Source organism: Tachyglossus aculeatus, chromosome X4 (genome assembly GCF_015852505.1).
Source record: "Tachyglossus aculeatus isolate mTacAcu1 chromosome X4, mTacAcu1.pri, whole genome shotgun sequence".
Lineage (NCBI taxonomy): Eukaryota > Metazoa > Chordata > Mammalia > Monotremata > Tachyglossidae > Tachyglossus > Tachyglossus aculeatus.
In genome coordinates this window covers 5,170,313-5,194,621 of record NC_052098.1, presented here as the reverse complement: position 1 = coordinate 5,194,621, position 24,309 = coordinate 5,170,313, and the positions used below count along the sequence as shown (strand labels likewise).

Genomic DNA, 24,309 nt, shown 5'->3' with positions numbered 1-24,309 from the left:
GGCGGAGGAGCGGAGGGTGCGGGCTAGGCTGTAGAAGGAGAGAAGGGAGTTGAGGTAGTAGGGGGCGAGGTGATGGACAGCCTTGAAGCCCAGGGTGAGGAGTTTCTGCCTGATGCGCAGATTGATTGGTAGCCACTGGAGATTTTTGAGGAGGGGAGTAATATGCCCAGAGCGTTTCTGGACAAAGATAATCCGGGCAGCAGCATGAAGTATGGATTGAAGTGGAGAGAGACACGAGGATGGGAGATCAGAGAGAAGGCTGGTGCAGTAGTCCAGACGGGATAGGATGAGAGCTTGAATGAGCAGGGTAGCGGTTTGGATGGAGAGGAAAGGGCGGATCTTGGCAATTTTGCGGAGCTGAGACCAGCAGGTTTTGGTGACGGCTTGGATGTGAGGGGTGAATGAGAGAGCGGAGTCGAGGATGACACCAAGGTTGCGGGCTTGTGAGACGGGAAGGATGGTAGTGCCGTCAACAGAGATGGGAAAGTCAGGGAGAGGACAAGGTTTGGGAGGGAAGACAAGGAGTTCAGTCTTCGACATGTTGAGCTTTAGGTGGCGGGCAGACATCCAGATGGAGATGTCCTGAAGGCAGGAAGAGATGCGAGCCTGGAGAGACGGGGAGAGAGCAGGGGCAGAGATGTAGATCTGGGTGTCATCAGCGTAGAGATGATAGTTGAAGCCGTGGGAACGAATGAGGTCACCAAGGGAGTGCATGTAGATTGAGAACAGAAGGGGACCAAGCACTGAACCTTGGGGAACCCCCACAGTAAGAGGATGGGAGGGGGAGGAGGAGCCTGCAAAAGAGACTGAGAAAGAACGACCGGAGAGATAAGAGGAGAACCAGGAGAAGACGGAGTCTGTGAAGCCAAGGTCAGATAGCGTGTTGAGGAGAAGGGGGTGGTCCACAGTGTCAAAGGCAGCTGAGAGGTCGAGGAGGATTAGGACAGAGTATGAGCCGTTGGATTTGGCAAGCAGGAGGTCATTGGTGACCTTTGAGAGGGCAGTTTCCGTGGAATGAAGGGGACGGAAGCCAGACTGTAGGGAGTCGAGGAGAGAGTTGTTGTTGAGGAATTCTAGGCAGCGCGTGTAGACAACTCGTTCAAGGAGCAGATGAAACACAATCCCTGTCCTACAAGGAGTTCATAGTCTAAAAGAGAGATAGAAAAGACATTTCATCCCCAATTCACAGATGAGAAAACTGAGCCATAGAGAAAAGTTAGGGGACTTGCCCAAGGTCAACCAGTAAGCAAATGGCAGAAACAGGATGAGAACCCAAATCTCCTAAATCCCAGTCTTGTGTTCTTCCCACCAGGCCAGGTTGTTTCTCTTTTACCTCCTTTGGAGGGAGGCTTAAGAATATCAGGTATCATTATGAGGGAGGTCTTTTATTTTTATTATTTGCTAGACTCTCATTGTTTGTCTATGTTGTTGAAGGAGCTGCCGATTTCAGTGAGGGCAGGGGGGCTGGTTTGAAAACATTTTCCTGGCTCTTCCCAGTTTCAGAGATGACGCCTTTGTCAGTTCACTATTTTTGTCTCTGATTGGTATTTTGCTTTCTCTATTTGCCTAGCACTTACTACTGCTCTACAAGATGGAGCACCTGAAATTATCCAGCTGTGAGGAGGTAAATACTGCAGGCTAAGGTGGAGATCTCCGCACCAGTCATTGAGACTCTCCTTCCCATTCGGAGTTCGGCAAATTAACTCTAAAGAAGGCAAATGATATCCTTACATCGACTGTCAGAAGGAGAGCACTGGCTGAGAAAGACAGGGTAGGAAGTGAGCCTCGCATATAATTTTCAAAAATGATGAAACTAATGAAAACTTGATTTGGTCTGTAAAATTTGCAATGAACCCACCCTCATTTGTAGGTGTAGTCCGCCAACCCTGTCTAAGACATCCAATCATTTAATCAATGATCAATGAGAGGGAGGGAAAGGGAAAGGGAGCAAGGGGGAGAGAGAGGGAGAGAGGAAGATGGGGAAGGAGAGGAAGAAAGAAAGGGGGAAGAGGGAAGGGGAGAGAGGAAGAGAGAGACGGAGCAAGGAAGAGGGAGAGGGAAAGAGAGAGAGGGAGAGGGAGAGGGAGAGGGAGAGGGAGAGGGAGAGGGAGAGGGAGAGAGAGAGAGAGAGAGAGAGAGAGAGAGGGAGAGAGAGAGAGAGAGAGAGATTTTCCACATTGCCTGGTCATCCTTCCTCTGGTCCCAGGGCTCCCCAAGAAACAGCTAATGAGACTCGGCCTCTGCCCAAAGGAAACACAGAGTTCCACCATCAACACAGATTCTCATGAAAACCAAACCTAAAGGAAGAGGCAGAGCATATTCAATTCCTTTTAGGCAGACTGCCTGATTTCCGTTCGGTCCACTGTAATTGCTTCAGACCCCCAGGCATGGGGGAATATGAATATTTTTCTAACTTCTGTAGGTCCCTTGTAATCAGCAGAACTCAAAGGCAAAAAAAAAAAAAACCTACCAAGCAAGCCAAAGCTCTCCAAACATCTTGTGAAACAAAATCTACCCCTCCCAACCTTGGATGGAGGCATGCACTCTCTTTATCCTAAATGCCAGGCAATGAGACAGCATCGAATAAGGCCGAAGGGTCACTGAAACCACTTCCTAAGCTGAAGGCAAAACTGAAGGAGGAATGATTGTGCTCTAAAATATTGCCTCTGTGGCCTTGCTGGGGGGCTGGGAGAGAGAGAGAGAGCAAGAGAGCAGTAGTGGAATATTATATTGTAATTATTAAGATTATGATTATGATCTTGGTTATGGTCATCTTTTCACCTTCCTTGATCTAAATTTATCTTACATGAGATTTCTTTGACACATCATAAGTATGTCTTCGTTAAATTCATCAGGGAAAAAACATCTTTCAATACTAAACACAGACAAATGAGTCAGAAATGAGAAAAATCTTCACTTTTATTCAGTTCTGTTTAAAAGGGAAGTTCACCTTTTGCATTCCCACCAGAGTAAAAGACTAAATAAATCTTATTCCGTTATCTTGAGACAACAAATTTTGGGCTCCAGAAAACCACCCCTTTGTGGACTTTGTTATTTTCTGTGTAGATCACTGTTTACAAACTTTCCAGCTCCTGTAAAACACCATTGTTCAAAGACAGATGCAGTGTTGAGAATGGTGAGACATCAGTCTGGGACCTAAAGTTGCCTGCAACTATTAACATTTCTGGAATGGCTGAACTGTAGTTTCATTAACCACCAGTAAAATGCCATTTCATCTAGTATCACCCTCTATTTTTGATACCCTAGGGTGATTCTCTTCATCGATTGTGTTTAATTCATTTGTCCAGTGGATCCAAAGAGTAAATCTGGATGAGATGAAAGGAAAAACAGAACTCAAATCTTCCCTCCCAAATCCTGTCCTCCCTTGCTTTTTCCCATCACTTGTAGACAGTACCACTATCCTCCCTAGCTCACGAGCCCGTAATCTTGGTATTGTCCTTAACTCATCTCTCTCATTTGACTGGCATATTGAGTCTGTTACCAGATCATGTCCATTCTACCTTCACAACATTGCTAAAATCTGCCCTTTCCTCTCCATCCAAACTGCTACTGTGCTGATCTAAACACTTATCCTATCCCACTTTGACTACTGCATCAACCCCTTTGCTGACCTCCCTGCCTTCTGTCTCTCCCCACTCTAGTCCATACTTCACTCTGTTGCAAGATTCATTTTCCAAAAAAAAAAAAAAAGTTCAGTTCATATCTCCTCGCTCCTCAAGAATATCCAATGATTGCCCATCCATCTCCTCATCAAACAGAAATCCCTTACTATAGGCTTTAAAGCACTCACTGATCTCCTACTACAGCCCAGCCTCCACATTTCACTCCTCTAGCACCAGTTTACTCATCATACCCCAATCTTGCCTATCTCGCCACCCACCCTTTTTCCACATCCACACCCAGGCTGGAACTCCCTCCTCTGCTACTCTCCCCTCCTTCCAAGCCTCATTAAGGTCACATTTCCTCCAAGAGGCTTTCCCCAATTAAACCCTTTTTTCCCCAGCTCCCTCTCCCTTCTGTGTCACCTATCCCCTTGCATCTGTGACCTTTGGACATTTGACGTTCACCCTCCTCAACCGCTCAGCACTTATGTACGTATCTTTAAATTACATATTATAAATTACTTATTTATATTAATGTCTGTCTCTCCCTCTGGACCGTAAGCTCGTTGTTAGCAGGGAACATTCCCGCCAACTCTGTTGTATTCTTCCAAGTGCTTAGCACGTAGTAAGTGGTGGATAAATACTATCGATGATGATGATGATAACAATGATGATGAAGATATTGGCCAGTTTCGAGGCCAGTACCGGGATCCACTACCAGAATGATTGCCGATGGAGAGAGGGGCGTTCTGGGAGAGATGTGTCCGTGGTGTCGCTATGGGTCGGAAACGACTCGATGGCATAAGACGAGACAAGACCTGGACAACTTCCTTGTTCATCTTTTCTAAAATCTGCATCACGCCCAAGTTGAAGGTGTTTGGAGGACACAGGACTCCCTCAAATCTTCTCCTCATTTCGCTTTGCCACATGTAATATACTCCAAAGAAACAGGTCAAAATGATGGAAGAAACATCTACTCCCAGAAGACATTTCTTGCCAGCTTTTGGTTCTGAAATACTAATACAGATGGGTCAATCTGAGCCTTAGATAGTTCTGGGAGTTGGAGATTTTAATAGAAGAAACACAAAAATAACTAGCAAAGTCAGCAAACATTATTAATGCCTTCAGAGATAGAAAATACACATTCTTGCTCTGCTTTGGTATTCTCTACTTTGACATTTTTTTCTTTCTTTCCCCTTTGACGAAAGCATAAAGAATATTAAGCCCTCTCAAGTTTCACTGTTGAGTGCTGGAATTCAGATAGTGAAACACTCAGTTCTCCTGCCATGTGAGGACTGTGTTCTTACAAAACCCCATGTTTGAAGTTTGTGCTGAAGCACTTCCCATTCTGTCACCACCCCAGGCACACAAACTGTTTCTTCAAGGATTGTCACACACTGTAGCCATACAGGCCGGCGTTGTCAGAAAAACAGTGGAAAGATACCTTGCGGAGGAAATGGATGCATTTCTTTTGTGAAATAGATATGTGTGCAATTAATTTTGCCTCTCTTGCCCTTCAGTAATTGGCAGATGTCTTCAGCATCCAAACGCTCCCCACCCCTCGCACCCTTCCCCCTCCCTCCCCTCCCTCGACAGCTACTGCCAAGAGTGGCCTCTGGAACCCCCACTCCATTTTAAGTAAGATCCCTTTCATCCTGGACCTATTCCTTTCCAGCTCTCTACTCCTCCTAGTCCTAACTGAAACATGGTTGTCTCCGGACAACACGGTCTCTTCTGCTGCTCTCTCCAGTGGAGGCCTCTTCTTCTCCCACTCCCCCAGACTCACCGGAAAAGGAGGTGTCAGTTTCCTTCTCACCCCGCAATGTCGCTTTCGCACTATCCCCCCTCCCCCTTCCCTTTCCTTCCTTTGAAGCCCACATTATTCGCCTCTACCACCCCCTCCAGATTCTTGTAGCCGTCATCTACCGCCCCCCCCCCCCCGGCCCCACCTCCAACTTCTTTAACGATTTTGACCCCTTCCTCACCTTCCTTCTCTCCTTTTCCATGCCCACTCTGATCCTCGGAGACTTCAACATCCACATGGATATCCCTGATGACTCCTCTGCCGCCCGCCTTCTATCTCTCCTTGATGCTGCCAACCTCTTGCTCCACCCCACCTCACCCACTCACCAACTTGGTCATACCCTCGACCTCATCATCTCCTACCGCTGCACTGTGTCCACCCTCATCAACTCTGAAATCCCTCTCTCTGATTATAATCTTCTCACCTGCCTCCTCACTCACAATTCTTTCCCCTGTAAATCCATATTACTCCCTCACAGAGATCTCCACTCTCTTGACCTCATCCATCTTTCTGAGCGCCTCATACCCCACCTCACTTCCCTCTCCTCTCTATCCAATCTTGATGATCAGATTACTGTGCTCAACTCTACCCCTTCTACTCAGCTAGACTCACTCGCTCCCCTTTCCCTTCACCGCTCTCATACCACTAACCCACAGCCCTGGATCACTGCCACTGTCCGCCTCCTTCGCTCTTATGCTCGAGCTGCCGAATGCTGCTGGTGAAAGTCTAAACACCATGCCAACCTCGTTCACTTCAAGTTTATCCTTTCCTGCCTTAACTCAGCCCTCTCCTCTGCCAGACAAAACTATTTCTCCTCCCTTATTGACACCCATGCCTATCATCCCTGTCAGCTCTTCCGTACATTCAACTCCCTTCTCAGGCCCCCGGTTCCTCCCCCTCCTCCTTCCCTCACCCCCAACGATCTGGCCTCCTACTTCATTAATAAAATTAAATCCATCAGGTCTGACCTCTCCAAAGTCACTCCCCCCCCCCTTCTCCAACACCCCAGCTCTCAACACTCTCTGCTACTCTCCCATCCGTCCCAGCCACATCCTCAGAGGAGCTCTCCTCCCTCCTCTCAAGTGCTACTCCGGCCACCTGTGCTTCTGACCCCATTCCCTCTCATCTCATGAAATCTCTCACTCCGTCCCTTCTCCCCTCCTTAACTTCCATCTTCAACCGCTCACTCTCCACTGGTTCCTTCCCCTCTGCCTTCAAACATGCCCATGTCTCTCCCATCCTAAAAAAACCCTCTCTTGACCCCAGCTCACCTTCTAGTTATTGCCCCATCTCCCTCATACCATTCCTTTCCAAACTCCTTGAATGAGTCGTCTACACGTGCTGCCTCGAATTCCTCAACACCAACTCTCTCCTCGACCCCCTCCAGTCTGGCTTCTGTCCCCTACATTCCACGGAAACTGCCCTCTCAAAGGTCACCAATGACCTCCTGCTTGCCAAATCCAATGGCTCATACTCTGTCCTAATCCTCCTCGACCTCTCAGCTGCCTTCGACACTGTGGACCACCCCATTCTCCTCAACACACTATCCAACCTTGGCTTCACAGACTCTGTACTCTCCTGGTTCTCCTCATCTCTCCGGTCATTCATTCTCAGTCTCTTTTGCAGGCTCCTCCTCCCCCTCCCATCCCCTTACTGTGGGGGTTCCCCAAGGTTCAGTTCTCGGTCCCCTTCTGTTCTCGATCTACACTCACTCCCTTGGTGACCTCATTTGCTCCCACGGCTTCAACTATCATCTCTACGCTGATGATACCCAGATCTACATCTCTGGCCCTGCTCTCATCCTATCCCGTCTGGACTACTGCATCAGCCTCCTCTCTGATCTCCTACCCTCGTGTCTCTCCCCACTTCAATCCATACTTCACGCCGCTGCCCAGATTGTCTTTGTCCAGAAACGCTCTGGGCATGTTACTCCCCTCCTCAAAAATCTCCAGTGGCTACCAATCAATCTGCGCATCAGACAGAAACTCCTCACCCTCGGCTTCAAGGATCTCCATCACCTCGCCCCCTCCTACCTCACCTCCCTTCTCTCCTTCTACAGCCCACCCTGCACCCTCTGCTCCTTTGTCACTAATCTCCTCACCATGCCTCGTTCTCGCCTATCCCGCCGTCGACCCCCGGCCCATGTCATCCCCCTGGCCTGGAATGCCCTCCCTCCCAACATCCGTCAAGCTAGCTCTCTTCCTCCCATCAAGGCCCTACTGAGAGCTCACCTCCACCAGGAGGCCTTCCCAGACTGAGCCCCTTCCTTCCTCTTCCCCTCATGCCCCTCTCCATCCCCCCTATCTTACCTCCTTCCCTTCCCCACAGCACCTGTATATACGTATATGTTTGTACATATTTATTACTCTATTTTACTTGTACATTTCTATTCTATTTATTTTATTTTGTTAGTATGTTTGGTTTTGTTCTCTGTCTCCCCCTTTTAGACTGTGAGCCCACTGTTGGGTAGGGACTGTCTCTATATGTTGCCAACTTGTACTTCCCAAGCGCTTAGTACAGTGCTCTGCACACAGTAAGCGCTCAATAAATACGATTGATGATGATGATGGTTCCCGGCTACTATCTATCATCTGCCTATCTATCAGTATCTACTGTCAAATCCATAAAGTTCCATGGGCCAGGGGTGTTCTGGTGTGATAATGGTGTTCTGGGTATGGTTCGGGCATTTAGTGCCAACAATGAGAAGCAGTGTGGCCTAGTGGAAAGAGCCTGAGGCCTGGGAATCGGGGGACCTGGGCTCTAATCCCAGCTCTGCCACCGGTCTACTGTGTGACCTTGGGAAAGTCACTTAATTTCTCTGTGCCTCAGTTACCTCATCTGTAAAATGGGATTAAGACCGTGAGTCCCATGTGGGACATGGACTATGTCCAACCTGATTCGCTTGTATCTACCCCAAAACTTAGTACAGTGCCTGGAACATAGTAAGCGCTAAACAAATAACATTACTGTATAAGACAAAGATGTAAGCACCCTTACTGCTATATGACCCAGCAATTGAAATTCAGTAGACAAATGAGATAAATGAGAAAAGGAAGAAGGTATACTAGAGGAGGATCAGCTGCAGAGTTCAAATGAAAGATTTGGCCTGTACCCATGTGTGATGTTTCTGGGGTGTCCCAACCCTAACACACACACGTATGTATATGTGTCTGTTATATTGTTGTTTTATTATATAAACTTGTTAAGGGCTTATTATGCTCCAGGCACTAGACTAAGCAGTGGGTGGGATAGATATAAGGTAATCAGGTTGGACACAGGAAGTGTCCCAGATGGGACTCACAATCTGAATTGGAGGGAGGAGGATTTAATCATAGTTTAATAGATGATAGAGGCATAGATGAAATAAGTGACTTGCCCAAGGTCACGCAGCAGATAAGTGCAGAGCCAGAATTAGAATCCAGGTCCTCTGACTCCTAGGCGCCTGCTCTTTCCACTAAGCCATGCTGCTTCCCCGAAATCACAGCTGAAACAGTCCACAGAGTCATTTTGGAATAAACCAATCAGTTACATTTATTGAGCACTTACTGTGCACAGAGAACTGTACTAAGTACTTGACAACACTATAACAGACACATTCCCTGCCCCCAACAAGCTTACAGTCTGGAGGGGGAGACAGACATCAATATAAATAAATAAATTACAGATATGTACATAAGTGCTGTGGGGCCAGGGATGCGGTATTGAGTAAAGGGAGCAAGTTAGGGTGATGCAGAAGGAAGTGGGAAAAGAGGAAATGAGGGCTTAGTCAGGGAAGGCCTCTTGGAGGAATTGTGCCTTTCCTAAGGCTCTGAAGGAGGGGAGAGTAGTTTTCTCTCAGACATGAAGAGGGAGGATGTTCCAAGCCAGAGGCAGGATGTGGTCGAGAGATCAGCAGCCAGATCTATGAGACCGAGCTACAGTGAGAAGGTTGGCATTAGAAGAACAAAGTGTGCGTCCTGGGTTGTAGTAGGAGAGCAGTGAGTGAGGTAGGAGCGGGCAAGGTGATTAAGGGCTTTAAATCCAATGATAAGGAGTTTGTGTTTGATGTGTAGGTAGATGGGCAACCGCTTCAGGAGTGGGGAAGCATGGACTGAACGTTTTTGTAGAAAAATGATCTGGGCAGCAGAGTGAAGCCTGGAGTGGGGAGAGACAGGAGGCAGGGAGGTCAGCAAGGAGGTTGGTACAGTAACCAAAGCAGGACAGGATCAAGGCTTGGATTAATGTGGTAGCAGTTTGGATGGAGAGGAAAGGGCCGGTTTTAGCAAAGTTGTGGAAGTCAAACCAACAGGATTTAGTGATAGACTGAATATGTGGGTGGAATGAGAGTGCCCGGAATGCCGGGATCCCTGCTAGCCTTCACTGGGTCCTAAAACCCTCTCATTCTTCCCACCCAATTAAGTGCTTGATCCATCAATCCAAGGGTGTGATGTCATAGAGTTCTCAGTCAGTTAGCAAGCACAGGTGTGATACAGCCGGGCAGATCACCTGTCTACTTGTTTTGTTGTCTGCCTCCCCCTTCTAGACTGTGAGCCCATTGTTGGGTAGAGACTGTCTCTGTTGCTGAACTGTACTTTCCAAGTGTTTAATACAGTGCTCTGCACACAATAAGCTCTCAATAAATATGATTAAATGAATGAATGAATGAATTTGCTGCTACAAGATAAGACCAACAAGAAAATACAGTTCTGCCCTCAATTGCTGATGTCAGGGTTGAAAGTGCTATGGTAGGCTGATATAATAATATCAATTCATTTAATAAAACTAAGTAAATAGAAAATAAATGTATATAAATAATATGTAATAATAATGACGGTATTTGTTAAGTGCTTACTATGTGCCAGCCACTGTACTAAGTGCTGGAGTAATACAAGCAGAGTGGGTTGGACATAATCCCTGTCCCACGTTGGGATCACAGTCTCAATCCCCATTTTACAGATGAGGGAACTAAGGCACAGAGAAATGAAGTGACTTGCCCAAGGTCATACAGTAGACAAGTGGCAGAGCCAGGATTAGAACCCATGACCTTCTGACTCCCAGGCCCATGTTCTAGCCACTATGCCATGCCATGTCCTACCTCTGGCCTGAAATGCCCTCCCTCCATACATCCGTCAAACTAGCTCTCTTCCTCCCTTCAAAGCCTTATTGAGAGCTCTCCTCCTCCAGGAGGCCTTCCCAGACTGAGCCCCCCCTTTTCCTCTCCTCCTCCTCTCCCCAACCCACCGCTCTTCCCCTTTCCCCTCCTCACAGCACTTGTGTATATTTGTACATATTTATTACTCTATTTTATTAATGATCTGTATATAGGTATAATTCTATTTATTCTGTTGGTATTAGTAATAATAATGGCATTTGACACCTGTCTACTTGTTTTGGTTTTTTTGGTCTGTGTCCCCCTTCTAGACTGTTAGCCCGTTGTTGGGTAGGGACCATCTCTATATGTTGCCAATTTGTACTTCCCAAGCACTTAGTACAGTACTCTGCACACAGTAAGCACTCAATAAATACGACTGAATGAATGAATGTATTTATATTAGTGTCTGTCTCCTCCTCTAGACTATAAGATCACTGTGGGTAGGGAACATCTCTACCAACTCTGTGTGTGTGCTTTTTTTTATGGTATTTGTGAAACGCTTACTGTGGGCCAGGCATTGTATTGAGTCCTGGAATAGATACAAGCTAATCAGGTTGCACACAGTTCACATACCACATGGGGCTCACAGTCTTAATCCCCATTTCACAGATGAGGTAATTGAGGTACAGAGAAATGACTTGTCCAAGGTCACACAGCAGATGAGTGGTAAAGTCGGGGTTAGAACCTAGGTCCTCTGACTCCCAGGCCCGTGCTCTATCCACTGGGCAATGCTGCTTGTATTGTACTCTCCCAAGCATTTAGTACAGTACTCTGCACACAGTAAGCACTCAATGCATATCATTGATTGAGTGATTGATTCATAACATGGAAAAATCAATGAATCAGTGATATGTATGGAGCATTTACTATGTGAGAGCTCTATATTAAGAAATTGAGTAAGTTCATAATTTAACATGGGCACTAGCTCTGGGAGACTGCTCGAGCCATGAATTGCCTGAAACACACCATTGTAATTTATTTTAATGCCTCTGCCCTGCTAAATTGTAAGGTTATCGAAGGAAGTGTTATTGTTGTTTCTGTACTCTCCCAAACACTTAGCACAGTGCTCTTTCAGCACTCCCTAGGTGATGATGATGATGATAAAGATTCACTGCGTGTTCTCTGGGTGCTTTGCAGACTGAGAATAATTTGTCAACCTGATTTACTTGGATATATCCCAGTGTTTCGAACAGTGCTTGGCACATAGGAAGCACTTAACATATACCATACTTGTAAACACACTATACAGCCGGGAGGGTATCTTACTTGCTGGTTTAGCCAAGAAATGCCAACAAGAAAACTCAGCTCTGCTCTCAGGTGCTGGTGAAGGAGTTTCAAAGTGCAATGGTAGGATCTTAGTTTAATATTAAGTAGAAAACCAAGTAAATTTGTAATTTAATGGTGGCTCTACCTCCGGAAGACTACTTGAGTAATCAATTACCTGGAACTCACCATAAAAGTTGAATCAATATGAAACCTCGTTATTATTTCTCCTAAGGGGTGATTGATAGCAGAGAGCCTTTGGTCTCATTCTTATGTTAAGCAGCAGTATGACCTGGTGGGAACAGCATGAGCCTGGGAGGCTGAGGACCTGGGTTCCCATCCCCACCCTGCCTCTTGTCTGCTGCATGACCTTGGACAAGTAATTTAACTTCTCTGTGTCTCAGTTCCCTCACCTGCAAAATAGTTAATCAATATCAGTTTACCCTCTTACATATACTGTGAGCCCCACGTGGGACCTGATTATCTTATATCTACCCCATTGCTTCATACAGTGCTTGGCATAGAGAAGAGCCTTGGCTGAATGGGAGGACCTGTGTTCTAATCCTGACTGCCACACATCTGTTGTGTGACTTTGGACAGGTGGCTTCACTTCTCTGGGCCTCCATTACCTCATCGGGGAAATGGAGGTTAAGATTGTGAGCCCTAGGTAGGACAGAGACTGGGTCAAACCCAAATACCTTGTATTTACCCCAGTGCTTAATAATGATGGCATTTGTTAAGTGCTTACTATGTGCAAAGCACTGTTCTAAGCGCTGGGGTAGATACAAGATAATCAGGTTGTCCCACATGGGGCTCACAGTCTTAATCCCCATTTTACAGATGAGGTAACTGACAGTTGACAAGTGGCAGAGCGGGGATTAAAACCCATGACCTCTGACTCCCAAGCCCGTGCTCTTTCCACTGAGCCACACTTCTTCTCAGTGCCTGGTATACAGTGAGTGCTTAAATGCCACAATTATTATTATTGCTATTATCAAATATCACACATTACTTTTTTCTAGGATTCAAACAAGTGCATCTCTTCCTGTCAACATTATGATGAATTGGGTAACAGCTTCAACAATGTGAATAATAATAATAATGATACTGATAGCATTTATTAAGCACTTACTGTGTACAAAGCACTGTTCTAAGCACTGGGGAGGTTACAAGGTGATGAAGTTGTCCCATGGGGGGCTTACAGTCTTAATCCCCATTTTACAGATGAGGGAACTGAGGCCCAGAGAAGTTAAGTGACTTGCCCAAAGTCACACAGCTGACAAGTGGCGGAGTCAGGATTTGAACCAATGACCTCTGACTCCAAAGGCCATGCTCTTTCCACTGAGCCACGCTGCTTCAACACTGAACTTTCCCAAGCCCTACTGGAGTTATTGCCTTCGTCTGTGTACAGAGCCCTGCTTTTGCCTCTAACATTATACCATATAGCACTGCAGCTCAGCCAGAAAATCCTGGGCCAGAGCCTCAACTGAGGTTTCTGACCTAATCTGCCATTTTCTCATCTATATTACCCCAATAAGGCTTGGTATGGTAAAATGTAAGCAAAGAAATCCATGCAGGCTTTGCACCTTAGCTGGTTTATTGAACTTGGCAAGTGATAATGGGAATAAGGATAGCAGGGGAGGACACTTACTAGGTAGGCGCTTCCTATGTACAGACTGGTGCTATTTGTAGGTCCATTCATTTGGAGTACAGCGTAGGGGGTAAGAGTTGCTAATTCGCATCTTCTTATGTCCTGTTACAGGGTTTAAGAACTTCAGAGGGTGAGAGTAAAGCCAACGACTTGCATGGAACAAAGCTAGGAATGAACTCAAAAGCCACATGCCACACAATTCAGCCTATCAGCATGATTACAACATCAGAAAAGCCCCATCTGTGGGCAACTGTTCCTTCAGAATTAGAACTCCCAAGAGGAAGCTAAGAAGTTTCAGCAAACCCCACCCAGTGCATGTCAGCAACATTTCTGCAACTCTCATAAGAACTACCATCTGAGCAACAGTGAGGAATCAGAAGTGAACATCAAGCTGCACTCTGAGCACCTAACAAACATCGCAGGAATTTTCAAAGCTCTTTAAAAAAAAATGCAAGAAGGAAACCCATCTCGATGCAATTTACCATATATGACTGCTTAACTTGGCCAACATCATTAAAATAAGCCAATCTCAATGCCGCAATTTCAGCAAAAGCCTAGTGTGGTTTTTTTCCAATAATGAAAACAATTTTTTTTTTTACTTCTGCAGGTTGAAGGTTATCACTACTCCTGAGAGCTCTATCTGGCTGAGAATCTTTCCCTTACCTCAGTTCTATATGGTTATCGCCGCTGCATCCAAGTTAATGGATGGCAGAGTACCAAACAAATTTAAAAACATCAGGTGTGCAGCTTTGGCCACTCAATGGGCTCTTTAAGAACACTGCACTTAGATTATTTTTGTCCATGTCAAGGGAAGATTAAAAAGGGCATCTTCTACCAGTCTTCTCCTGTGAGTCTTTCACTTTCAGACAACATCAGGTTCACACAGATACGGTCAAATAGGAACACAACAGATAGGTACACAGGCGCCACCTTCTACGTACAGCCATATGGAGCTCACGGCTAGATTGTAAACTCCTTGAGGGCAGGGATCATGTCTACCTCCTCGGTTGTACTTTCCCAAGTGCTTAGTACAGTGGTTTGTGTAGTAAGCACTCAATACATACCAATGATTGATAGGTTGATCTGTGTGCTTCCTTCCACTTTCCCGTTCAGTTTAGGTCATCTAGTCTTCTCACATGTCTCACCCATAGAAGTTGTGTGCCGGTGAACATTGCTTCAGTTCCAGTTGTGATGTTTCCAGGGATTCTCAGCTCTAAATCCTGGCCAAATGAGCCCCCAGAGTCATCTCAGGAACACCTGGGCCACTGTTAGCCGCCGCTGGGCCCTAAAGACCTCCAGCTCTTTCTTTCATTCATTCATTCATTCAATCGTATTTATTGAGCGCTTACTGTGTGCTGAGCACTGTACTAAGCGCTTGGGAAGTACAAGTTGGCAACATATAGAGATGGTCCCTACCCAACAACGGGCTCACAGTCTAGAAGGGGGAGACAGACAACAAAACAAAACATGTGGACGTGTGTCAAGTCATCAAAATAGAAATAAAGCTAGATGCACATCATTAACAAGATAAATAGAATAGTAAATATGTACAAGTAAAATAAATAGAGTAATAAATCTGTACATATATACAGTGTGGCTCAGTGGAAAGAGCCCGGGCTTTGGAGTCAGAGGTCATGGGTTCAAACCCCGGCCCCGCCAATTGTCAGCTGTGTGACTTTGGGAAAGTTAATCAACTTCTCGGTGCCTCAGTTACCTTATCTGCAAAATGGGGATTAAGACTGAGCCCCCCCCGTGGGACAACCTGATCACTTTGCAACCTCCCCAGTGCTTAGAACAGTGCCTTGCACAGAGTCAGATAGCTCACCCCAAATCCTTGCATCACTATCGCTGCCACTACAGCGGGTTTCTAGCCTCGACATCTCCCCAAAGACAAGGGCATCACTCGGTGACTCACTTACCACCCTCTCCCGGGGCTGGCTCCAGGAAGCTCGCAGAGAGATGACTCTCTCTGTGTCCCTCGACTTGTCAAGACCATACTTCCCCCTGCCACCTGTAGCTTCAATGCCACTGATTGATCGATTGAACCAGTTTCATCTTCTGAAAAATGGAGATAAGATTGATTGTGATCCCCAAGTGCGACAGGGACTGTGATAATAATAATGATGGCATTTGTTAATAATAATGATGGCATTTATTGAGTGCTTACTATGTGCAAAGCACTGTTCTAAGCACTGGGGAGGTTATAAGGTGATCAGGTTGTCCCACGGGGGGCTCACAGTCTTCATCCCCATTTTACAGATGAGGTAACTGAGGCACAGAGAAGTCAAGTGACTTGCCCAAAGTCACACAGCTGACAAGTGGCGGAGCTGGGATTAGAACCCATGACCTCTGACTCCCAAGCCTGGGCTCTTTCCACTGAGCCACACTGCTTCAAGTGACTTGCCCAAGGTCACATAGCAGACAAGAATATCATCACTAGATGATTGTATCAGCTTTCTCCTTGCTCATCTCCCATCTTCCAGCCTCTCCACCCTCCAGAGTGTACAAGACACTTCTAAATTCAATACCTTTTGAAGTATTGCTCAGCTCACATCACTCTTTTCCTCAAAATCCCTTCACTAGCTTCCTGTGTCTCTCCACATGAAACCAAAGCTTCTCACTTTCTGCTTCAAGCTTCTCCACCACCTGGCCTCTCCTTACCTATCTGATCGCTTTATCCACTATTTCCCAACCTGCTTCCTTTGTTCCACCCAAGCCAACCTTCCAGCTGAACCTCATTCTCAATTCTCCTGCCTCTTTCCTCTTGTTCACCCTGTTCCTCTGGCTTGGAACTTCCTCCCTCCCAACATCCGACAGATGCCAGCTCTCCCGACATGCTCCCCATCTCCTCTAGCAAGCCTTTACTAATTATTTCCCAACACCCCAAGTTACATAAAACCTCCAGGCATCTTTAACCCTTATGGCCTTATTTCTACCCCTCCTCAGCATATTTGTATGTGTGTTTTACAGTTACCTTCTCAGGGTCGCACCTGGAGAGTTTCCAGTCTTGACTATGGGAGGGAGAGTCAAACAGAGGCCTACCCATTCCATTCCTAGCTTGGCCAGTGGCTAGCGAGTGGAAGGCAATCTGATACAAGTCAAGACTCATCTGTGCTGGGCAACAGCATCTTGGGAGAGAGTTGACTCAAGTTTACTGTGTGGATGGAGGCAATGGTAAACCACTTCCATATTTTAACCCAGAAAACTTTATGGATACACTACCAGAACAATTGCAGATGGAGGTGGGGCATTCTGGGAGGGATGTGTTCATGGTGTCACTATGTGTCAGAGACAACTAAACAGCGTAAGACAAGACAATTTTACAGTTGCACGTTCACATATTTACTGTGGTGACTGTCTATATTTTTATATCTGTCTCTGCCAATAGATTGCAATCTCTTTGTGGGCAGGGAATATGTCACTTCTTTGTTTTGCTCTTCCTAAGTGCTTAGCACAGTGCATTGCACACAGTAGGTACTCAATGAATACGATCACTGCAACCAATGTAATGAGTAAAGACAAGAAATATTGCTGTGTTAGAAAAGCATTAGATGGTCATGGCTGCTAGGGCTCAGCAAGATTCTAAGCTCGTTGTGGGCAGGGAATGTGTCTACCAACTCTGACTGTACTCTGCCAAGTGCTTAGTGCAGTGCTCTGCACACTTTAAGGATACGATTGATTGATTGATCAATAATGTAAATTATTTACACCCACACACCCACACACACTTACATTTACACTGAAAGCTCCCTGTGAGCAGAGAACATGTCTTCCAATTGTTATATTGTACTCTTCCAAGCAATTATTAGTACATTGCTCCACATACAGTAAACAATAAATATGATTGATTGATTGATTGAACTTTCGCTGTCCTTTCTCCTGAAAGATGCTGCTGCTGAGATTGAGGTGTTATCAAATCAAATTATGAGTCTTTGCTATAAAGACTAAGGTAAGACCACACCCACAAGAAAACCGCCCTTTGGTTTTGCGGTTGGAGCTATTGTTTGCGAACTTTATGGTTACCTGCTATTGTCTACTTGCTTCTGAGACTTCTCAAGGTCTTTGATGAAATGAGTCCAGTCGACCCCTCTCTGACAGTTGTTTGCCAGGTTGTCTGTGTGCTGCTGGGGTTTTTTTTGCATTAACTGACTATCTTTCCTTGAAGGTGTGGTCAGTTTGTTCTTGTATCTAAGGTTTTCACTGGCATCTCAGAGCTGAATGCTGTCACCTAATGCTGCTACCTAGGTGGCATACTCTCCAACGATGTTCAGAGAGGCACAGAAGTTGACAATCAAATCAAGAGGACCAGCATGTCCTTTAGGAGACTGCCAGACAGAACAGGGGAAGCATCCAAGTTCTTCCAAGCTGTATCATTTTCCCACTTTCTAGTACCAAAGGTTACTACAAAATTATTCATTCATTCAATCATATTTATTGAGTGCTTGCTGTGTGCAGAGCACTCTACTAAGCGCTTGGGAAATACAAGTTGGCATAATGGTATTTGTTAAGCACTTACTATGTGCAAAGCACTGTTCTAAGCACTGGGGAGGTTACAAGGTGATCAGGTTGTCCCACGGCAGACTCACAGTCTTAATCCCCATTTTGCAGATGAGGGAACTGAGGCCCAGAGAAATTAAGTGACTTGCCCAAAGTCACACAGCTGACAGCTGGCAGAGTCAGGATTTGAACCCAGGACTTCTAACTCCAGAGCCCGTGCTTTTTACCTGAGCCACACTGCTTTGAGGTCCTGGAGCTTGTTTGGCTCAACAGGCTTGAGGAAAACCTGACAATAATAACAATAATGATGATAATAATGATAGTAATAACAATAATTGAGAGTATTTGTTTAGCACTTCCTATGCTAAACAAATAGTAAAATAGCAACTAGAGAAGCAGCGTGGCTCAGTGGCAAGAGCCCGGGCTTGGGAGTCAGAGATCATGGGTTCTAATCCCGGCACCACCACTTGTCTGCTGTGTGACTTTGGGCAAGTCACTTAACTTCTCTGAGCCTCAGTTACCTCATCTGTATAATAGGGATTAAGACTGTGAGCCCCACAGGGGACAACCTGATCACTTTGTATCCCACTCAGCGCTTAGAACAGTACTTCGCACATAGTAATCTCTTAACAAATGCGGTCATTATGTGCCAAATGCTGTATAAAGTGCTGGGCTAGATATAAGATAATCAGGTCCCACATGGGGCTCACAGTCTAAGTTGGAGGGAGAACAGCTATTGAGTCCCCATTTTGCAGATGAGGGAACTGAGGCACAGAGAAGTTAAGTGACTTGCCTAAGGTCACACAGCAGGCAAGTGGCAGAACTGGGATTAGAACCCAGGTCCTCTCCCAAGCTCATGCTTTTTTCCACTAGTCCACACTGCTTTTGCCATACAACTCACTGCCATACAGCTCACTGGGCCACCTGGAAACAGGGAGGGCAAAACAAAAATATTTTTAAGACAGAGTGAAGCCCAGTCTCAATTGGTGAACAGACCCCTGAGAAAACAGCAGCAGAGAGACACGCACATACACACCCATACACACTCAGACTAGGCTAGCATGGAGTTGGCAATCAAGAGCAGGGGCTTTGGGACCATTGAGAAAGCCTGAGGAGATTTGAAAACAGTGGCAGAAGTTGCATGTAACACCCAATTAGCATGGCAAAGGCCAATTATGTTCTCACTTCCAGTGCCACCATCTTCAAATGTGCGCTGGCCTTAAGTGATAAACCTAGCCTCCAGGACTCAGAGAAAAACTAGGAGGAATATGTTTTCTTTCAGGGTAACTGGAAGCATGACTTGGGGCATGTTTTGGAAATCGGAATGCTCAATGAAAATGAAGGAAATGTCACCAATTTGGTTTGATGAATCACTTGACAGTAGCAACACTAATGATGATGATGATAATAATAATAATAATAACAACAATAATGGTGTTTGTTAAGTGCCTACTATGTGGCAAGCACTATTCTAACCACTGGGGGAGATGCAAGTTAATAAGGTCAGGCAAGGTCCCTTGTCCCAGTCTGATTAGGAAGGAAAACAGGTATTGAATCTCCATTTTACAGATAAGAAGATTGAGGTCCAGGGAAATTAAGGGATTTACCCAAGGTCACATAGCAGGCAATTGGCAGAGCCGGGATTAGAACCCAGGTCTCCTGACTCCCAAGCCCGGGCTCTCTAGGGCTCCACTAGGCCACAGTAAATGGAACAAGAGGTGTGGCTCCTGGGGTGACCCAAACACACCTACACACACTTACATGAAAGCCCCAGAGACACACGCTCCCTTACGTGCTTTTTCATTACCGAATACCAGATCCCCCATTCAATTATTAAAGAGCATCCGATTGTATTTTGTCATCAAGGTGGCTGGTATTGCTACCGACTGTCAAATTTCAGTTTCCTGTTGTTGATTTTCATGTATGAGAAACACACAGCCCTTGGATCCGTGCCAGAGCCCCATCAATCTCTCCGGGCTGCTCCAACCTCGGGATACGGAAGAGTAGAGGATAAATTGGAAGATCAATGACTTGTCCCTCCTGCCGTGCCAGCTGCTATTGAGAAATTAATATGAGGATCACTATAAATAAAAGATAAAAGACGATAGGGTTCACGGTGTAAAATATTAAGGCTGGACACAATGTGCAGGAAGAATCTCAACCAAAATGTAAGCAAATTAACCCTGCACCTTTTGACAGTTTTGCTCAATATTAACACTGAGCAGCCCCACTACATTGTAAGCTCCTGGAGGGCAGGGATCATGTCAACCAACTCCATTTTCCTCTCCCAAAGGCTCAGTTCCATTCTCTGCCAACAGTAGACCGGAAGCTCCTCGAAGGCAAGGATCATATCTACTAACTATTCTGTACTCTCCCAAGCACTTAGTACAGTGTTCTGTTCACAGCAGACTAAAAGCTCCTTGAAGGCAGGGATCATGCCTACTAAATCTGCTATACTCTCCCATGAAATACCGTCGATTGATTGATTGATCTTGTGGCCACTGTCAGAGAGAGGATGCTGGGCTAATGGAACATTGGAACAAATCAATAATTATGCTGCTCCTGCTTCTCTGTTTGGAAAATAACAATAATGATAATTAAGGTAATTAATGATAATAATAACACTAATCAATCAATCAATCACATATTGAGCACTTACTGTGTGCTTAGCATTGTACTAGGCTCTTGAGAGAGTACAACAGAGTTGGTAAGCATTTTCCCTGTCCACAACAAGCTTAGGGGGAGGCAGATACTAATATAAAATAAGTTACGGATGTATACTTAAGTGCTGTGGGGCTGGGGGAGGTGGTGAATGAAGGGAGCAGATCAGGGTGATACAGAAAGGTGTGGGAAAAGAGGAAATGAGGGGCTCAGTCAGAGAAGGCCTCTTGCAGGATATGTGCCTTCAATTTGAAGGTGGTGAGAGTAATTGTCTGTCAGATATGGGAAGGGAGAGCATTCCAGGCCAGAGGCAGGATGTTGGCGAGAGGTCAGTGGTGAGATAAATGAGCTCGAGGTACAATGAGTAGGTTGGTATTAGATTCATTCACTTGTTCATTCAATCGTATTTATTGAGCACTTACTGTGTGTCAAACACTGCACTGAGCACTTGGGGAAGTACAATGTAACAATGAACAGACATATTCCCTGCCCACAACGAGCTTACGGTCTAGAGAGGGAGATAGGCATAAATATAAATAAATGAATTACAGATATGTACATAAGTGCTGTAGGGTTGAGAGGGGAGGATGAAGGAGGAGCAAAGTATGCGAGCTGGGTTGTAGTAAGGGAGCAAGGTGAGATGGGTGGGGGCAAGGGGATTGAGTGCTTTAAAGACAATGGTAAGGAGTTTCTGTTTGATGCAGAGGTGGATGGAAACCCATTGGAGGTTCTTGAGGAATGGGGAAACATGGACTGGACATTTATGTGGGCAGCAGCAGACTGAAGCAGAGCCAGGCAGTAAAGTGAAGTATGGACTGGACTGGGGAGAGACAGGAGGCAAGGAGTTCGACAAGGATAATTGTCATATTAAGTGCTTATTATGTGTCAAACACTGTACTAAGTGCTAGGGTAGAAACAAGTTGATCAGGTGGGATACGGTCGCTGTCCCACATGGGGCTCACAGTCTAACCTTCTTGCCCTGGCCTTAGGCATTTCTAACGAGTACAAGATAAGTTGCAACTCGTAATCATGCCAAAGGCAATAACCTCTGATGGGTTGCCTTAATTCCCCCTCATAACATAAGGATCACATCAGTACATTATAATAATAGAGTGATATCGTCCTTACAGGGCCCCTTTTGTTCCGAAGAATCTGAACATGCACTCCCTCTAAGCCTCTTGGGAATTAGAGGGGGGAGAATGAGTTCAGAGAACTTAGGGGAGTCTGGGTGGTGTGATTCCAGTTCAGAAGGGGAAGAAGGAGAAGAGGTAGGGGTTCAAAGGGAAAAGAGGCCCTTCAAGTTTCCAATAAGCACCCAGGTCTTTGGGGGTTCTACCCATGTCTGAAACTTTCACGGTCATCCCGTCTTTAACTGGCATGGAATTCCTTCTCCCCGCCCCATGCCTAATGCCCCTCAATTCTTGTCCCCCACCTCTGACCTCTCCATTTGCTCCACACACCCCTATTGGCCATTGCTTGGGCACGGTGGCGGAAGATTTAAGTTCCTTAAATGGCAGCTACTGACTGTGCGCTTGCTTCCTCCAGTCCATAGGCTCTCTAAGCTTGCATTCAACCCCCAACCCCTTCTTTCTCTGTTTCTCTGGTATCAGGATTCAGTTCGTGTGAAACACACAGCTTCCTTTCCCTCTTGATGATAAATAGACAAATATACCTTTTTTTAAAGATTATTTTCCTCATTTGCAGCCAAATCACCTGCTGGGGGACAAAGGCTGATTTGTTCTCCAGCATCTCATGAAGGATTCCCTAAACTATGTTTTTTGTTTTGTTTTGTTTTTTCTTTTTTTCTTCCCTCCATCTGTGCTGCTTCTGAAGGACGAGAAAGGAAAAAAAATGGAGATCAATGGCCCTTCTCCCTGCCGTGCCTGCCTTGGCTGAGAAATGAATATGAAGATCACTATAAATAAAAGATAAAAGATGATATGGCTTTTGGAGTAAAATATTAACGCCTGTCACAATGTGATGTATCAAAGTCTAACCAAATTAACCCCCTGGGATAAACACAGGCCATGTTTATGGGCCATTTGAAAAATGGACCAGGGGGAAAAAAAAATTGAACTTACACATAGAGAGAGAGCCAGGGGCTCAGAAAAAATTCAGCATTTCCTGCCTTGCAGGACTTCTGTAGTTAGCTCTATCCGGAGGTTTGGTGATTGCTCCCCTTTCGGCATATTCAGGCAGCACAATCACTCACCGTTCTGTGCGGCATGCTAACTTGTTTTCTTATAGACCGGCCCTGTGGCCAGAAGCTAGTCTTTTTTTTTTTTCCAATCAAAGCTACCTAGAAAAATATGTTTTCCATTAGGATTTACACCGATCATTTTTCTCACTTATCCTTCATTAAATTAATGTTGGTGTAAGGCTTTGGTGGAAACCATATGTATGTTGGGCACAGTTCCAGGAATGCATTATATAACTAAAGGGGTTTCCATTCGTAATAGCAAACGTTTCCAAATTGGGGCTTTAAAGCAGGTTAAGCAAACAGTCTGAGCTGCTGAAGATTTCTTTTCCAACTCATCTCATCCCCTCTCCCCAGCCTGACCTTTTCCAGTGTATGGGGAGAAAAGTGTAAACTCTTTCATTGGTCTTGACAATGTCATTTTTTCTGATCTTATGGCAACTCTGAGGAGGGGAAACTGGTTTCTCTCTCTCTTTTGTTTCCAGTCCTCCTCCCCAATCAGGAAAGAAAATCCAGAGAACAATCAATCAGTCAATAATAATAATAATGATGATGGCATTTGTTAAGCACTTACTATGTGCAAAGCACTGTTCTAAGCACTGGGGAAGATACAAGGTGATCAGGTTGTCCCACATGTAGCTCAAAGTCTTAACCCCATTTTACAGATGAGGGAACTGAGGCACAGAGAAGTTAAGTGATTTACCCAAAGTCACACAGCTGACAATTGGTGGAGCTGGGATTTGAACCCATGACCTCTGACTCCCAAGCCCACGCTCTTTCCATTGAGCCACACCGCTTCTCTGTCAGTGGTGGTTACTGAGCACTTCTCATGTGCTAGCACTGTACTAAATGCTTGGGAGAGTAGAATATAGTGGAGTTCATAGGCACGTTCCCCGCCCGCAAGGAGCTCACAGTCTAGAGGGGGGAGACAGACATTAATATAAATAAATCATTTATATGTAATTTATAGATCTATATATGTATGTCAAGAGATGTGCTACTCTTCATAGCAGGCAGTCTTGGTTATGTTGTGGGAGACACCTTTGGCTCTCTTTACCAGTTTTTTTTAATGATATTATTTAGAACAGTGCTTTGCACATAGTAAGCACTTAATGCCATCATTATTATTATTATTTGTGGTGCTGGATTATGGCTGGTCTTTGGAAAGATTTGTTCATAACATTCAAATGATTCTACTGAAGGTTGTCAGCAGGGGAACTGTAGGTAAGGAAAGAAAAAACTTCATTTCTCAGGAAGCAGAGGAACTAACTCATGACCTCTTTGCACCCTAATCCTAATCACAATCGTGGTATTTGTTAAGCATTTACTACGTGCCATGCACTGTACAAAGCACTGGAGTAGATCCATGATCATCAGGTTGCACACAGTACCCGTCGCTCTGGAATTTCTCAATGCCTCTGAGATAAAGTAGTATAGCTTCACTGAAACATAATCCATTTCTTGCCTTGATTGATTCCGATG

At 45.4% G+C, this 24,309-nt stretch overlaps 1 long non-coding RNA gene across 1 annotated transcript in view; it reads left to right on the top strand.

The window, feature by feature from the left end:
* Positions 1-14,005, top strand: part of LOC119948148 — a 43,152-nt gene extending 29,147 nt beyond the window's left edge. Inside the window, exons 2-3 of the long non-coding RNA XR_005456624.1 lie at positions 1,571-1,771; positions 13,584-14,005. This is a non-coding gene — a long non-coding RNA (uncharacterized LOC119948148). The remainder of the gene's footprint in view (positions 1-1,570; positions 1,772-13,583) is intronic.
* Positions 14,006-24,309: the final 10,304 nt, after the last annotated feature.